General features: G+C 41.9%; 1 protein-coding gene across 4 annotated transcripts in view; it reads left to right on the top strand.

The window, feature by feature from the left end:
* Positions 1 to 15,824, top strand: part of SPNS2 (SPNS lysolipid transporter 2, sphingosine-1-phosphate) — a 141,485-nt gene that overhangs the window by 40,812 nt on the left and 84,849 nt on the right. The window lies entirely within an intron of this gene.

The following is a 15,824-nucleotide window of genomic DNA, read 5'->3' as shown; positions in this document are numbered from 1 at the left end:
AATAATTTAAAAAATCCTTTTAACTGAGAAACAAGGCTGCACGCAGTTTTAGGAAGCAGTGGTACTGAAAACACAAACAGGGAGTGGAAAAGAAATCCACCAAAGGCAATGTATGACCCTGCATTCATACCATAACCCATTCTTTGCAGGCACAGCCAGTCTCATAACTCTCGCTCCAAACGTTCAAAAGCCAATTCATACACTCTCCGCTTCTACTGCTGACTGGAAAGCAAAGGTGACGGGTTTCTTAGGAATTGCAAAGACAGAATTCGAATTTTTGTCTTCTTTTATATTAATCCCAAGATAGAAGCTGCTTTTTGCCTAAGAGATACAATGAAAACTAGTTAGAGGGGAACTGTGTACTCTCTGTACAGAAAAATCACAGGGACATTCCAGCCTTATCCATAATGGAAAGGAGCAGAACATGGTAGTCTCTGCAGCAAGGATCTTGTGACAGCAAAGGACATGCTGACAGATGGATCACGATTGCTGCTTGCTCAGGAGCATTGTGCAGTAACAGGCATATAACTATGTTGATTCCAGAGCCTCAGTTGTCATTGATGATGCTGTAATTCTGTGCTGATCTTCCTTTTTAAAGCACTACCTACACAGTTATTTATATATTAGTTAAGTTCAATTAGCTATCCTACAGGTCTGTATCCAGGCTTTCTTGTGCTTTTCGTTCCTTACTGGTTGCTTTTCCCAACTGGAGAAAGGATTATCCTGGCTGGTCTCAAAAGGTGATGGAGCATCTCCTTGCCTCCTTGAGCTGTACAGCTGTAGTCAGTCAATACACTTACACACTTACAAGCCAAACCATACAAAAAGTCTTTCCCATGTGTGGAGTTAGGTAGGAGCAGCAAACCTACAGTCTTCAAAAACCACAAAGACAACTGGATTTGTCAAACTACTTCTAGACCACAGGACTCGTGCCCCAGTGCTGTACTCTGGTTTTCACTTGATTTTTTCCCCTCCTTGTTCAATTTTGATGCTTTATTGCTGCCTGCTTTCCTTGCCCTTGGATTTATTTCACTTTTGTGTCACTTGCCAGCGTCTATTTAGCACACCAAAGTTCTAATAATAATAGTGTCTGGCTCTCAATATCGTTTGTCTTCTGTAGATCTCAGGATGTTTTACATAGGGAGGGATAATGAGACTTGCCCTTTTCTACAGATGGGGAAACCAAGGTAACCAGATGGGAGGAATGACCTGCCCAAAGTCACACAGCAGGTCTGAGGCAGAGCCAGAATGAGAACTGCGGTCGAGTTCCTGAACACGCAGCATTCAACTAGGTTAATGCTTAGACCCAGAAATTTGGTCCTTCTTAACGGGCACCTTAATCTTCTAGCCTCGGCAGCTGAAGCTCAGGGGAAGGCACGTAAAACGGTGGGGACTTCTGCAAGCAGGACTGTGTGGCATCAAATGGAGGATATGGCAAGGATCCCGTTGAAATGCAGAGGGAAAGAGTGTCTGTCTTCAGAAGGTGCACAGGGATGTTGTTAGAGGAAACCCTGGTAACCAAAAGTTTATACTTTAAGGTCAGAATCAAGGAAGTTTAAGGAAGTGAGAGCTCTGGAAGGACTCATTAAAGGTGGATAATCATACATAACTGGAGCTCTGAAAGAGCTTGTCTCTTCTCATGTGGAAGGAGGTGGGCATTCTCCCAAATGTCTTTCAGCCCCTGTTTCCCAGGAAGCCTAGCAATGCCAGGGACTTTTCTGAAGTCTTGTGGGCTCGTTTTTCCTGTAAGGGTCAATTCCAGCTAAAACCTCTGTTCATTTGAAGAGTGCAAGCTTTACCTGAGTTCCCCAACCTCTTGAGCCAACCTAGTGTAACCTTGCACTAGATTGCAACCTTGTGAGTATGTTTAGCAGCTCTGGTGTTGTCTCTGCTGTGGCTGTACCAACTGGGCTATAAGCCCGTGCAGTGACTACGGGACTTGAAATGGTGGAGTGCGATGATGGGATAAATCGGACTTGCTAAACTGAAGATTTGGCTTTCAGCTCCCTTTGACTCCCATTGTCTTGTCATTGGTTTATGATGACAGCCTATACTGCTGTAACATTTTTTATTTATTCCACATAGACACTACCTCCTCTGGATGCTGACTTTGAATATGTGTATCTTACATAAGTTGCAGATGCCACATGTTTCTTTTCTACCATCTGCTTCTACCTGAATACTGTCTTGCTCCTCATTTGTTGCTATGCATAACTGAATCAAATCTTCATCATTTACTTCCTACTGCACCTACTTAACTGTTTTTCTTGCTAGAACAGAAGAACTCATATTCTGGAAACTTTCCTGGTTTTTATTCAAAATCCATGGGCTTTCATTTTAAGTGTCTGACTTCTTACACCAGAGCACCTCTCAAGGCCCTGGTATTTCAGGTGTGCAATTCAGAAGACAAGACAGAACGCTTTGTGGTTGCTCTCGATTTACGACTGCAAATGGTCTGGACCACCATGTCCTACCCAGAGCCCGTCACACCACTGTCGTCTTCCCTTCCCCCAGCCATTTCTACATCCAGGTTACTTCTCTGGCAGTCTGGGGCTCTGAATGCTGGGACGAGGTGGAGCTCTCTTTCTGCCAGAAGGAAATCCTCTAAGTTGTACCAACAATTAGCAAAACCTTTTTCTCCATTTCCCCCTCCATACTTGATTTTGTATAATTTTTTTCTGAATTTCTCCAGCCTTCTGTATTGTGCCACTGATCTAGGGATTAACCAGTTTGTATAGGACAGCTCTAGTTTAAGCAATGAAGTTCAAGAAACGGGGCTCCGTGTTCAATGTGCCTCGATTTATGTGTGACAAGGGTAGGTTTTTACTTATCAAGGTAGAGTTGAGATAGTCCAGAGCCTGATTATTTCCTGCATAAGTCCTTTACAATTTCTGACAATCCTTTTTTCCTGTGTGCTAGAATGCTATCTGATGTGCTAAGAAGTCATGGCAGTTGGAGGGGCTGATTCATGAAAGCAGTTAAGCCTATTTGGAAATCCCTCTGCAATCAAGAATGAAAGTATTTTCGCAAATCAGTGAGCAGGTTATAGGAAAATGTGTTTGTGCCCTAGCCCAGTCCCCTATGCACCAAGGACCAAACTATAAAAATGCTGTTTGCAGTGTACACCCTCAATGGGCAGCCCTAGAATGCAAAGTAAAAAATCTTTGGTGGGGGAGAAGGGGCAGGGAAGGGGAGGGGAAGGTGTCCTTGCCCTCCTGCTGATGGGACATAAGTGCTTGAGGCAATGTTGCACTTTGTCTTTTTATTGTACATGTCAGCAAGTGAGCACAGGCTACTAGAACAGGGAAGCTCTCCAGATTGGCTTGTCTTCATTAATGTCTTGATTTTATGGTACTGCATGGCCACTAACACAACATAACAATTCATTTTCCCATCCTGTCTTCCTGCGTTGCAGAAGGAAGGTTTGTCCTATTGGCCTTTCAGACAGGGCAGGTACTAGGGCTGGTTGTTGCAAGAGAAACTTGTACTTTTGCTGCCTGTGGCATGTCTGTTCTGTAAGTAGATATTGGCCCATTTTCCCTTAGGCTGTAGTTCAAGCATCTCTTGCCAAGGCTGCGTTCACTTCTCTAATTTATTATAATAATGAGGGGAAAGGTTTCCCACAGATTTTGGAGAAGTAGTTATCATTTCACCCCAAGTCCTAACAGTTTTTAACGTAGCTTGTCCATCTCCCTCTATACATGTTCCCCAAACCTCAGAATTTCATTCAAGCTCTTTAGAGTGGAAGCCAGGATTTTTGTTAGTATTGTGTAATTCTTTTAAACAACAACTTCCTCTTAATGCCAGCTATGCAATCTCATGTAGCAGGCATCTGCCCTCTATTGTGTGTTTCATGCACAAATAGTTCAGAAGGGCTAGTCTTGCTGGTTTTGCTTTTTTCATTAACACCATATTTGGCATTCTGAAAGAGGGAGATGAATGCTTGAATGACATTACCAGATATTTTAATGCTGTTATGAGACATCTGAAGGCTACCAGTTGCTGGAAAAGAGGTATGTACTTATATTCAATACCTCATGAGTAGTAGCTCACTTTTTTTCCTCCCTCTCTGCAGTGCCTCTAAAGGTTTTTGGTAGCAAGTGGAAAACCTGCTTAGCTTTAATTCCTGCTTTGCACTGAGCCTGTAAGTTTAGTTTTCAAGTGTGGTGACCAGAGGAGTGTTTGTGTATGGTCTAAATCAGAAGAAGCCCTGTATTTCTTCTCTGTAACTTGATTTAGATCTGTGCATACAGTTGCTACTGATACCTGTTGGACTCAGTTTAAAGGTGTTAGCCCAAAGGGGAAGGTATTTTGCCTTGACTTTAACGGAAGTTGGATCAGGGTCTTCTATGAACTGAGAGTGAGAAAACAGTGCTAACTTTTATAGTACATTTTGTATATTTAAACGCTTCATCCCAGGGGACCCATAAGTGCTCTGCCTTAAAAGATTTATTTTAAGATTGTTTTGGTTTTGTCTTGCCTCCCACACCTGAGGAGCTCTCATTTTCTTAGAGCACAAACCTACAGTTCTTCAGAGCAACATACCGTATTGTGAAAAATGTAAGCAGCTCTACTCATACAGGGATCTGAGATCAGGTGATGAAGAGGTCAGACTTGCTCTGTGCCCACTGGGAGATTTCCAAGTTAACATAGTACAGTTGGAAGCATTGCTGTTGGAAAAAGGGTTTGATTTGAGAGAGAAAGATATCATTTGGGTAAACCAAATATTGTCTTGACAGAGTCTGAAGGAGCTCTGGAGTGCTGAAGGTACTGTCTTGCAATGAAGCAAAGAGCACTGGCATTAGCTGTTGTAATACAGCAGACATCTAGTAGCCTTGGGAAGTGCCAGGGTGTTCTCATAATAATGGGAGTGTTGGGGTCCTTGACCAGTCCATGTGATCATTTTACTTCTGTAATGTCTTGTCTTGAGATCCAGGTGGCTTTTCCTCCAAACCAGTGCTTCTCAAGCATTTTAGGCAGTGTACCAAACCACTCTGCATCCTTACAATCAAATTTTTATAGTGGTTTATCATCAGACAACTATAAAAGTAATATTGCTATGTGGCTGGCTGCAAAGAACTTGCTATTACCTTGTGGAACACAATTTGGGGAACCAGAGGCTTTAACTGTTCCAAGCTACTCAAAACAGGTAGTGTGTTCCAGGCAGAAGCAACTACATTTCATACGGGCTGCAGTGACTCCCATGTGTAAACCCATACACACTTCAGGAGGAGTGACTCATTTTCCAGGGCATCAGTTATGTAAAAAGTGAACATTGCTCACGGTATTCGGTAGCGTTACCAGCCTGCAGAACTAGATTCCAATTAACACAAGTAAGTCTGAATCGCATGAATGGTGTATTGTTGCACCAATTCAAAAGAAATGTTCTAATGCGCTCCCCTTACCCCCAAGACGTGAACATATTCCAGGAATTTTCCTGGATGCTGATGTAAGGTTATAAAGCAAAGACCAATTTTCTGTTTAGATTATGCAGGGTACCTGGTTTTGGAGGGAAAAATATGACTGACCATAATCCATTACTTACCCTAATTCAGAGTTAGTTCTCACAAAAATGTAAATGTACATACACATTTTTTGCTAAAAGTCTCTTTAGTTGTTTTCAAGTTTTAATCAAGTGACGGAGGATTGCTTAGGTTTTTAAATTTCAGATGAAAAACAGTTATTTGATGAGACAAATAGCAGGAGGAGGGGTCCACATGCATTCTTGTGTTCTTTGCTGCTGTGAGCAGGGAAGTGTGTTGGTTTTCAGTGGAAAGGATGACATCTTTTATTCCCCCACTCAGATATGCATCAGGTTATTCCAAATTAAACGTTTGGACAGTTTTAGTAATTTCCTCCTTACTACCTTTTCATTCACTGATGTTTACAGAAGCAAGATTTATTTTACATATGCTCCTACTGCATCATCCTTCTGGCTCTTTGTAGATGAGCAGAATTGGAGATGTGCAACTCTTAATTTATTCTTTTGTGGGGACAGTAGTTTTGAGAGTATTAATAGCAATGTACCTTTCCTGTGAAGAGCTGCCTTCAAGAGCTACGAAGTTATAACTTTAACATGCTTATTTGGAGCCACACAAATTTTAAATGGGTAGTTACAATAAATTACTATTGGGGTAGACTTGGAAGTGAATTAGGGAGGCAGCACAGGTAAACCAGTTTTAGCTTTGATTTCTTTTTATAATTATGCTGATGGCACTGTCAAGGTGCTCTCTTCTTCGGGTCTTTCCCCTGTTTCCTTTCTTTGCTAGATCATCAGTTTATAGAGGCAAGGCAATCACCTACCCTGTAAGCCGGTGATGAGGTGCTTGTTAAAACTGACCTTGTTAAGAGTTTTGGCTGAGTGAAATTTTCAGGATAGGATTTGCCTGTCTGGTATTTTTTGGGAGTTGGGTTTGTTATGTTTTGTTGGTTTTTTTCGTTTTGTTTTCCTAGAAGGATGTTTGAAATATGGTCCAAATTCTTTGGTTTTAATTGCATCTTAATCACAGTTACTGGTTCTATCCTTACCTCTACCCACATTGGGATTTGAGTGGTCCTGGTCCCCACAGCAACTGATGGTGTTAGCTGGCAGTGCTGTGCTTGTGTGTTCAGCATCCTGTGGTTTTGTTCAACCTGCTTGGCAATAGAAATAACAATAAAATTGCCTTAGTGCCCTTGGCCACACCTTTTGAGCACTGGAAATCATTGACAAAGTCTGACAAAGAAAGGTACTATTTCATGAGAACCTTTGTGACTAGAATGAGTCATGTAGGAAAGATGGGTGAGTGAAAGAATAACTTTGCCACCTAAAAAAAAAAAAAAGAGGGTGCGGGTTTGGGGTTTTTTTTTTGCTTCCTATGGAATGTGCAGGGTGCTTTAGAGGTCCTTGTGTAGTTGAACTCAGTTGCATTTAATTTAAGCATATTTAAGCTGTTTTTAAAAGCAGCCTTCCGTTTTACAGGTGTAGTTTAGGATACATAAATGCCTAACTTACTAATTGTGCCAGCAAATCAAGAGTAGTTAAATGGCATTAATTCCACCAGCAAAATTGCTCACAGGGTAAATTGCAAGCTCAAAATTAGTGATTGAGTTGAGGATCCTTTAAAAACCTGATACTAAAAATAGGTATTATTTCAGAAGGGCTGATGTAAAGAGTTATTATGGTGATAACCACACAAGTGTTTGACTAGATAAATTAATCTCCTTTCTCAATCTTCTTGAAGGTAAAACTACAGAACAGGAACATGAAAATGCCTTATAAGTTTTGCTGGTTTGGTCCCGTCCCCCCCATCATCCCCCATTTTTTTCGTAAATTAACATCTTCTACCATCAAAACGTTGCCCATGTGATGTCCCCCAAGCAGGGGTTCACAGGAGCACTGCTGGAATATATAAATATATAAATACTACTATGTCACTATAGCTCAGGGTGCTGAAACTGTCATCGGCTACGTGGTTGCTTTTGCTTAGTCATGTGGGCCTAGAAAGAGGATCTGTCTCTAAGGGTTATTTTGTTGCGTTTCTTGCAAAATGTGATGAGGGCTTCTTATAAAGAAACCTACTTTGCCAAGGCATTTAGCTTTCACTGGTACTTGTCACCATCTGTCAAAACACCAGCCTTGCAAGTTGGCCATTTAGGTGAAGGTATTTGGAGTTTGTTGGCTACAGAGTCGCTGTCAAGGGACAGATGTTTTAGATGTGAATACCATAATAAGTGGAAGCTGGTAGACTAGTGCCCTGCTCTGGCTCTAGTGCTGTCCAGTGCCCTGGGCTATTAGTCATTACTGTGCAAAATCTCTTTTTCCCAAGGGATGTTCAGGTTTGGGTATGTGAAGTGAAACTGAGTTGAGCACGCTTCAGAAACATGACCTTCCAGCTCCTCTCAAGACCGGTGAGGCTAAATCCACAAACGTGTATCTCATCTGCTGATGGGTGACCTGTGTGGTGTGGGTCTGCGCAGTGCCCTGCCTCCATCCGCTGGCATCACCATGTGAGAAGTGCAGGTGGTTTCATTTCTCTTTTATCCATCCCGAGCCTTCAGTTACTTCCAGCTTTTTGGCTAACGTAGCAGTCATGCTGCGTGCTAATGGCTATGAAACCTATGGATGTAGTAATAGGGCAAATTATTAGCAAGTGTGATACAAAATATGTCATATTTGGAAGGGGGAGTGAGGGTGGCAAGACAAAAAGAAAATACTAAAAGCAAGTATCTCTGGGAAAAAACGCACAGAGAGAGAGAACAGATTTTCCTGAAAAGCAAGTTGTCCAAAGTTGCTCTTGTTCTCACTGAGGATGTTTTATGGCAGAAAAGGTAATAATACAGGATATTATACAATGGATGTTGAATTTTCCCTAAAGGCTCCCCAGTGAGATATTCCTACCAGCTGCTCATGTTACACCTTCCAATGACTTGGACAATACAGTATATGACACACTGAGCTGAGAAAATGTTTACGTTGTGTATAAAAGACATGTTAATTTTCCTTGTTTGTACGTATTGAACTTGTTCTTTATGGATTCATAGTCCAGAAACTAGATTCCATTGTCTAGTCACCAGACAAATAAACTGTTGGCAACACCATGACAAGTTTTCCCCCAAGATGCAGTTTTCAGCTGTATAGAACTGCTAATAACAAAGCTCAGCTGGCATCTGGGGACATTTATGATGGTGTGCTCCCCGGGGAAGGGGAATGGAATAGGCGCTGAACTTCAGATGGGCCACTGCTTAGTCATCAGTCTCACCTTCCCCTTATTTATGCCTGATTGAAATGGGCTTTTTTAATATGTTAACAATCCCTGGATTCACCAAATATTGTCTTTCCTTTTTTCCATTAATGTAATTGATGATGCATGAAGGCATTGCATTTGTAAACCTTGCGCATTGCAGTGTTCATTTCACTATGTTGTTTTTCAGTGGTACTCATTCTTCCAGGAGGGTATTAGTCAGAAGAAATTTAAAATGAGGGATTATTTAGAACGGGGTCCAGTCGTGCACAGTGGCTATTGAAACTACTGTTAACCCTGGGATCTTTTACAGAGGTCATGTTCTTTTACTCACAGATGCGAGTTTAGTTGCAAGGCTCACTTCTGGAGCTGCAGTTCAGCTTGGTATTGAAGTGGTTTTGCAAGTCAGGGATGAGACTGAAAATTGATGTGGGTGATAATCTTGTAAGTAACAGCTGTAAGACAGACAGAGACCGGATTCGTTCTCGGTGTAGTTATGATGCTTTTCCTTTTACAAACCATGGCAAATTAAACATGGGGATATGTCAGTATTTCAACAATTTCCTTAAATGAATTTATCCCTTTTTGAAGGCCACCCAGCCACTCGGTATTTCAACAATTTCCTTAAATGAATTTATCCCTTTTTGAAGGCCACCCAGCCACCCTGGAACACTTGCTCTTTGTCTAAATTGCCATTTATAAGAACGAGAGGCAAGAGCATTTCTGAATACTGGCAGCAAAATTGAATCAGAGAATAATTTCTGTCAAATAGCACTAGCCACTTCCAATTGTGAGAGAGGTGTTCTTACGTACTGGGTGATCCCTCTTCGTTGTAGGATGAAGACTGCTTGTCATTGTAGGTGTTTATTTGTTGCCTGCTGTTTGTTCAGCTCTCTTGTCCTACTAGTCAATATGTAATTGCAAATTGCAGTCGATAGCAATGTTTCTTTGTATGTACTTTGTGGTACAAAAAACTATTGAAATGTGGCTGGCATTTGAAAAAGCAGACTGATAAGCCTGTGGCTCTGTACCCTGGCAGAGAGTTGTTCAAGTGCTGATGGGCATGGTATGGAATTGGATAGGAATTAGGAGGTATTTGTGACCCCTATCCTGTGCTCAGCCCACTGCTGTTTAAATGCTGATGAGACTCCCTCTGAAGTATGCTGGACTCTCGAAGCTGTGGGAGCTGAGGGTGCTCTGGATGTCCTGAGATCATGTTCCTAATGCCTCTGGCTCGCTGGCGGATCACATTAGGACGGTGGGGTTTGGGGCTGCCTGGAAAGCCTGCCTCTTGTACTTCAGGTGCCAGTCCCAAAGAGAAGCACAGGAGGAGTTACCTGGCATACAGTAAGGAGAAGCAGCATGGTAGCTGCCGAGGGGCTAGACCCTTGTTTTCTGCCACAGGTGGATCTTGCTGTTTGGTGGATCCTGACCCGTGCTGTACTGTTCATCGTCAGGGTTAGTGGTTTGGCAGTTTGTTTCCTGGCCCTTGCAGCTATGGGTGAATTGTTTTTGTCTAAACATGCAGTGTCTGTGGCTGTGCAAGTGTAATGACAGGGGTAACAAAACAAACAAGGATTAGTTCAGGGTGCAGGGTGAAAGCACAGAGGGGTCCTTCCTTGTCTTTTAGAGAATTTGTGACTTATAATGAAACTAGACAGCAAATGCATCAACACACAGGACACTCTTGGCCAATGTGTCTCATTCAGTTCAGCCAGCCCGCCCAAACGTGTCCTCACATTTTGTCTTCACATGCACACCCTTCACTTCCTTGTTACAGAGTAGTTTTAATAATCTGTATTATTAATTTGCTGGCCCTTAAAAATAAGGGGGGGAGGGGCGTACTGTAAAAGCACATAAAGTAACAAACCTCTTGAAAAGGTAGGGTGTGTGTTTTTCTTCTGTTTTCCTCGTAATGCAGAAACAGTCAGTACGGGCCAGTTTGCTGGAAAGCACTGCAAAAACTTATCAGCGAGCAGTTAGCGTGTGGAAATGAATGCCACCAGGAGTGTTGTCAGGGCCAGATCTTGAAAGACCAGATCTTTATGTGGATAACACATTATAATTCTTGGGAAGGCTTAAGCCAGCCTCTGAGTAATTCAGCTGCCTGTGTAGGAATTTTGTGTACTTTCCTCAGAAGGATCTGATGGCTGTCACTGTCACAGACAGGATGCAAGACTACATGGTTTTCTGATCTGTTGCCATTGTTCTTGTGCTCTTATGAAGTGGTCTCCTGAGGTTACATGAAAGATCTTTTACTGGGAGACTTGTTATTATTTATTCACTGCCAATGCCTTAGGCAGAAAGATGGACACGGCTGTTAAAGAGAAACTGTGAGATTCCATTGAGAGATGGTTTTCTCACCGCCTGTGTTGCTGCTTTGAATTGAAACCCAGTCAGCACTAAAGAAATTTCCTCTGTAAAATTAGTATGGTTTTGGTCCCATCCCTAATAGGTGGTGGCTTGTAGAGCAAGAGCTGTCATTGCATGAAACACTGTTCTATCTTACAGGCAACTCAGAAAAAGATAGACAACTGAGCAGGACAAAATACTGACATTCCCTCTGTGACCAGCAAGCAGCTTTTTAGAACGGTTTGGTGGGTGCTGTTATGAAATTTATATGTTTCCTCCACAAATAAATGTGAAGCTATCTATACCAAGCATTAACATCCCTGGGAGGAGGGAAAGTTGGAGGAAAAACTTTGTGGAAAATAAGAATCCCAGGCTGCTGGATTGGCATCAAAAAAAGCAGTTACCCATGATGGCTTTTACATCCATATCTTCTGTGGATTTTAGCATATTCCCATTCCACAGTGATTTCTGTTCCTTAAAAAGTGAATTAGCATAAGGCTGCAGATGGCAGGTTTTTAAGAGCAATACCCCTTGTTGGTGCTGCCTGCATCTTAGAGCAAGTGAATAAAAATCAGATATTTCAAACGTCTTCTTGAAGTTAGTCTGTTTAGAAATTTAGATCTGAACCGACCTCTGTGAAGGACGTTAGCTACAATACACAGAGATGAATCAGCATTTTTTCCCCTTCAGACTGATAATTGTCTTAGTTATTGAGGTTTTATTAATTTCAGAAGATGCCATTTTACTGATCTGCTAAAAGCACTCTTGAAGGTGTATGGCTTGAGTTGGAAAGGTAACAATTTTGCAGAAGAATGGTGTGAAAATTTGCTTCCAAACCCCAACACACTTTTATTTGCACATGTACAAACACAGGTTGTGAATATGATTCCTTGTCCTTCCCTGTCCAGACATCGGTGCTCTGCTCCTGCACTTCAGAGATAACACGGAGCAGGATCTGAAGTGCCTTGGGGGTCTCCCATTCACCCCCAAGTGTTTCCTGTCCCTCTGCCGCATGTTTACATGCTTTCTGGAACATGTAATCTCCAGATATGTCTTCGGTTTCAGTTCTCTTTAGGACAACTTTGGTGGATGTTGACAGACATTTAAGACTTTTAAAGCTTGAGAGCAAAGTACTTCTGTCCTGGCCAGAGTAGAAAATGTTTGTAATGAGGTTGTCAGTGCTGTGTTAGTTGATAACCAGCTGCATAATTAAAATGAAACTATGGCCATTTTCCCTTCAAAAGAGGGAGCATGTGTTTTGCCAAGCCCACTATGGATGATACAACAGCCCCCTAAAGAACTGTAATAATAATTAAAAAGAAATCAATCAGTCCCACTGGCTGCCTGGGGAGGATGTCAGCAAAGATGTGCGGCCCCTCGCTATTCCCAAAGCAGAATGTGGATTTGCAAGGCTTTGATGTAGCCTTTCCTTGCCACTCTCAGCATCCCCTCCATTGCCACCAGCAGAGCCCCCAGGGCTGACAGCTGCAAAATCCCCCCTGGGCTTGCTGCCTTAGTAGCAGGAGATGGCTGAGGGTCTCCTTCTGGCCAAGACCAGTAGCAAAGCCAGTGTCTGTGCACCAGCCTTGCCCAAATCCCTCGCCCTGTAATGGCACTGTAATGGGGTTAGCTCTATCCTGTGCCCTAGCTGATTGTATGGCATATTTATGAAGTAAATGGTTACTACAGGGTTTCTCCTGCTTTGTAAGAGCAACCAGCAGCTATTAGGAGCTTGTGTGTAGAGCTTAGCAAGGCATTCCTACTGCAGAACAGTCGTTTATTTGTGAATTCTCTTTTAAAAACAAACTCAAACCAACCTGAAGGCTGAAAAAGGCTCTGGAACAAGAATATGTCAGATGAACATTTCTTTTAGCAAGTTTCTGTGAGTACCACGGCATGAAAAGCTCTGGATTCCACTCTAAAGAGAAGGGGAAGCGCTTCCTACTGCATTGTTTTTCTTAGGGAGCTGCTGCTGTTGGTAAAATATGTGTAGCAAAGAATTTGTTAGTAATACACTGTACTTTGAAAGTGTCACTCTCCTATTCTCTATTGCTGCAAGAAGTAGGTTTTCAGGTTGATTTCTTTTTGAGACTAAATAACTTCTGTTGCACACTAGTTAATTATTGGAAATCAAAATGTTAGTTAAGGTGAAACGTAGGATTAGTGGTGCAGTTGTAAAGTAGGATGTAAACCTTATTTTAGGATGAAAACAGTCTTCTCCCTCTATCTCAAATAGGAAACAAGGAACATTATTTCTGTTTGTATGAGATACAAATGATCTGTCATCCTATTAAGAGAATAATAGATTTAAAATATTGTATTGCTTGTTAAATCTAATTCATGGTACTCATGCAGATTTCAAGGATCAAGGGCTTTAGATTATTCTGCATTATCAGCTTTAGGCTGTCATTTCTTGGTGTGTTTAAATGCACGCCGTGGTCAAAAAGGCTTTGTGGGCAAAAGTGCACATAACCGTTCTTGCCCTAAGGAAAGCAGCTTGCTTCTGGCCACCTGTTTATAGAATAAAATAAAGATCCTTTGGGTTTGTCTTTATTTAAATGCTTTTCTTAAGACACCTTTCTCTAGCCCTGAGCCCTGACTACAGGTTCTTCATCCTCCTGGCAGATGAGAGCAGCCCTCCTCCCTGCTGGAGATTTATTTCTGATTGAAGCTCTCAGACAGATGGCACGTGCAGAATGTCCTGTAAAACTGCACAGAAAGGGAAAAGCAAAACTGTTTTTTTTCATGTGCAGACTTTCATGGGTGCTAGGAGTGATTACTGGCTGTTTCTGTAACAGCAGCTAAGATTGTTTTAGCTGTATTTTAGTCATGTTGAGGCAAAACCAGTCTTGTAGCAGTGCCACTCATGATGTTGCAGTGCTGCAAAACTATTGACCAATCTCCGTACATCTGGGATCTCATGTCTAATTCAGGATTGACCGGAATGGATACCAATCCGTCCTAATTGGCTAGCTAAGTTAATGAAGTTTCCCTGCAACTGATTGCACAATGGCAAAGCGACCCGTGTCACACATTGTGTAAGCACCAAGGCTGCAGCCAGGAAGGGATGATGCTCTTTCACTCCACTGAGTTAACTGGCAAAGTTCTCCATCAGAACCAGTTAAGTCAAATGGAGAAGAAATTGCAAGAGGACAAAGCTGCTGTTAACTGACTGGGTACTTCATTACTTTACCCTGTGAGCGTACATGTGCAGGGACAAAGTCACTTGTGGTTTTAGAAATTTAACTGTCAACCACACTCCAGCTTTTGGAAATAATTTTAGGTGCAATTCAGTAACATGTTAATAAGCCATTACCTAAACAAGCTGCAGAAATGATGCAGATGCAATTTTGTCTTCCTGATTTTTTATGGGTTTTTTTCAGAATAACATGGGAATAGTTGTACCAGTCCAGTCCAGAGGTCCTTTTAGTGTATTACTGTCTTTGATTGTGATCATTAGCACATATATAGGGAAAAAAAACCCAAAAAAAGAACAGGACAAAATTATGGTGGTAGTTCCCTAGTATACGCTATCAGCTGGATAGCTGAGGACTTTCTGAACAAGGAGTTATTTTTAACAGTCCTTAAATTAGTGTTCTCCCAGGACTTTGTCCAGGCCTGTTCTGAAATAATGTGAACTCTGAGCTCCCATAGCCTCCTGTGATAAAATCCCAGTGTGTAGTTAAGTTTTGTTCATGAAATACCTCCTTTGATTTGAATTTTGCAGCTGCCAGTCTTATCTGATGCCACCTGGTCAGTCTTCTAAGAGAGGAGGTGATTCAGTTTTCCCCTTTTCCATGCTACTCATGGTGCTAGATCTCTTCTATATCCCACATCAGTTATTTCTTTTCCAATATGTTTAAAGTTTTACTGTAACAGGACCTGTTTCATCCCTTTGACAATTCTTTTTGATGCTCTCTGTACTTTTCCCAGTAATAACCTTTTATGTTACAGGGATGCAGTAAACTTACAAGTAGTAAAACCTGTTTAATGGTAAAGAGGTTCTGATCTCTGCTGCCGTTGGGGATTCATAAGCAGTTCTATCTAAACAAAAAACCTCAGCTCTAATGCCTGCTGAGTCAAGTGGGAGTCCTTCCATCAGCTTTGGTCAGGGGTCTAAATCAAACCACACTAAAAGCATTTTGCAGAAAAACAACTCAAAGTGGAAGCAGCTATAAAACAAAACTGGCCTTGACTTACTTAATCATTCATTTCCAAATGGTAAGAAATGTGAAGGCAGAGTTTAAACACTGACAGACAAGCTCATTTTCTAGGTTCTGCTGCTAAATGTCAGCAAGCTAATGCTGTCTTTGACAATAATTTCCATGCCTTTTGTATGGCGCTGCCATGGAAAGCAAACTCCGCCACAGCCTCCTGTTCCTGCCTCCTCTTTTTGGCCACCATGTAAGGAACGAGATTGTGAAACTGAACCAGATGTGGAGATTTTTTTTTTTTTTTAATTGATGGGGAGGGGTGGTGTGTGCTCCTCCTCAAATGTTCTCATGTGTAAATTTTAATCCCCCAATCAAACACGCTTTGTAGCCACAGACGGCATTCTGCCTGCAAATACACTATTTATTTCATTGAAAGATGTTTGTCAGGGCTGGCTGGCTGCTGGTCTCCCAGAATCAGCTCACAGCAGGGTCAAGCAAGCACCAGTTTAGGTGCAAGGGAAGCAGTGGACTGTAAGCTGTACGCTGGAACCGTTCCTTTGGATTGCTGCCTGCAGCATTGTATTATGAAGCACAT

Source organism: Falco cherrug, chromosome 1 (assembly GCF_023634085.1).
Source record: "Falco cherrug isolate bFalChe1 chromosome 1, bFalChe1.pri, whole genome shotgun sequence".
In the NCBI taxonomy this organism is placed as follows: Eukaryota; Metazoa; Chordata; class Aves; order Falconiformes; family Falconidae; genus Falco; species Falco cherrug.
Note: the sequence above shows the minus strand (reverse complement) of the source record. Positions and strands in the feature narration are given on the sequence as shown.